Source organism: Arvicanthis niloticus, chromosome 2, assembly GCF_011762505.2.
Source record: "Arvicanthis niloticus isolate mArvNil1 chromosome 2, mArvNil1.pat.X, whole genome shotgun sequence".
In the NCBI taxonomy this organism is placed as follows: Eukaryota; Metazoa; Chordata; class Mammalia; order Rodentia; family Muridae; genus Arvicanthis; species Arvicanthis niloticus.
This window is the reverse complement of record NC_047659.1, coordinates 58,824,415-58,826,090: the sequence shown is the minus strand read 5'-3', so window position 1 is coordinate 58,826,090 and position 1,676 is coordinate 58,824,415. Positions and strand designations below refer to the sequence as shown.

General features: G+C 46.7%; 1 pseudogene; it reads right to left on the bottom strand.

Moving 5' to 3' along the window:
• Window positions 1–480: 480 nt before the first annotated feature.
• On the bottom strand, window positions 481–1,454 carry LOC117703925 (aldose reductase-related protein 2 pseudogene; annotated as a pseudogene).
• Window positions 1,455–1,676: the final 222 nt, after the last annotated feature.

The following is a 1,676-nucleotide window of genomic DNA, read 5'->3' as shown; positions in this document are numbered from 1 at the left end:
GCAGGCGGGGGGAGGGGTTGTAGGTATGTGCATGTGAGTACAGGTGCCTGTGAAAACCAGAGATATTGGGTCCCCTGGAGCTGGAGTTACAGGTAATTGCGAGCCTCCTAACGGCAGCGCTAAGAACAGAACTTTGGTCTTTGGTAAGAGCAGTACATCTGCTTCATGGCTGAGACATCTCTCCAGCTTCATTTTTTTTATGTTTGTTAATGTTACGATTCTTTATTATTTTATCTTTATACCCTCAAATGTTACTAGAGTTCCCAGTTTTTGACAAACATTTGGTCAGATCAAATAAGTGAAGGAGAGATACCTCGCTTCCCCGAGGCACTTTGGCTTGCAACAGTCTGTCCCTGGTCCAGTGTGGGGATTTAAACACAGCCTTGCCTACTGCATGGTGTCAGGCAGGCTGGGCTTAAACGGGACTCTGAGAGTGAGGTGTGCAGCATCAGAGAGGAAAACTCATGGACTGGTTCAGCTTCAGTATTCTGCATCATAGGGATATTATTCCATGTTTACTGTCTCAGGCAGGCAGGCCTTCCAGTTTCTGTTGAAGCTAAGGATAGTGGCCATCTCCTCGTCACTCAACTGGAAGTCAAAGACCTAAATGTTCTCCTGTATACGCGCTGGCTTCACAGACTTCGGGATCACCACCACATTCCTCTGGATGTGGGAACAAATCAGAACCTGGGCTGAGGTTTTCTTATGTTTGGCGGCAGTCTCTTTAATTTTGGGGTCCTCTAGTAGTGAAGGGTCCTCTGGCTTGGCGCTAGGCCTGTCTGGGGAGCCCAGGGGACTGTAGGCTGTGACAGTGATGTCTTTGGAGTGACAGTACTGGATCAGTTTTTCCTGGGTGAGGCACTCGACCTGGTTGGTCACTGGCTTATGTTTCAGTCCAGGCTTGTTCAGGAGTCTTTCAATCTGGAAGTGGTTGAAGTTGGAGACGCCCAGAGCTTTCACCATTCCCTGGTCCACCAGTTCCTCCATACCCTCCCAGACTTCCAAGAACGTTGTTTTACTGGTAAGGATATTGCCTTGATCATCTTTGGGGAATAACTCCTTTCCCGGCTGAAGTCCCTGTGGCCAGTGAATAAGATAGAGGTCCAAATAGTCCAGCTTCAGATCCTTGAGTGTCTTCTGAAAGGCTTCCTTTAGCAGTTTTTTCTCAAAGCAGGTGGGCCACAACTTGCTGATGAAGAGATCCTCTCGCCTCACAGCCTTCTCTTTGATCTCTTGGATGGCTTCTCCCACCTCCTTCTCATTGCAATATGCATACGTGCAGTCAATATGGCGATACCCAGAGTCAATGGCCGCCTTCACAGCTTCCTTGACTTGGTTTGGGGTAGACTTCCAAGTTCCCAGACCCACAATGGGCATCTTGGCTTTGGTACTGAGCTCCACGAAGGTGGCCATGGTTGCTGCCAAAATCTTTCTGTGTCCTGGTTAAAGAGGCGGATAGATCCAGCCTCATTTTTTAAAGCACTATTTTATATTATGTGTACAAGTCTTTTGCCTCTATGTATATATCTATGTGTGTGTGTCACATGTATTTCTTGTGCCAGAAGAGAGTGTTAGCTTATTAGAATTGGAGTCTCAGATGGTTGTGAGCCACCGTGTTGGCAATACAAGATTCTCTTTTTAAAATATAAATTTTATTGATTCTTTGTGGATTTCAC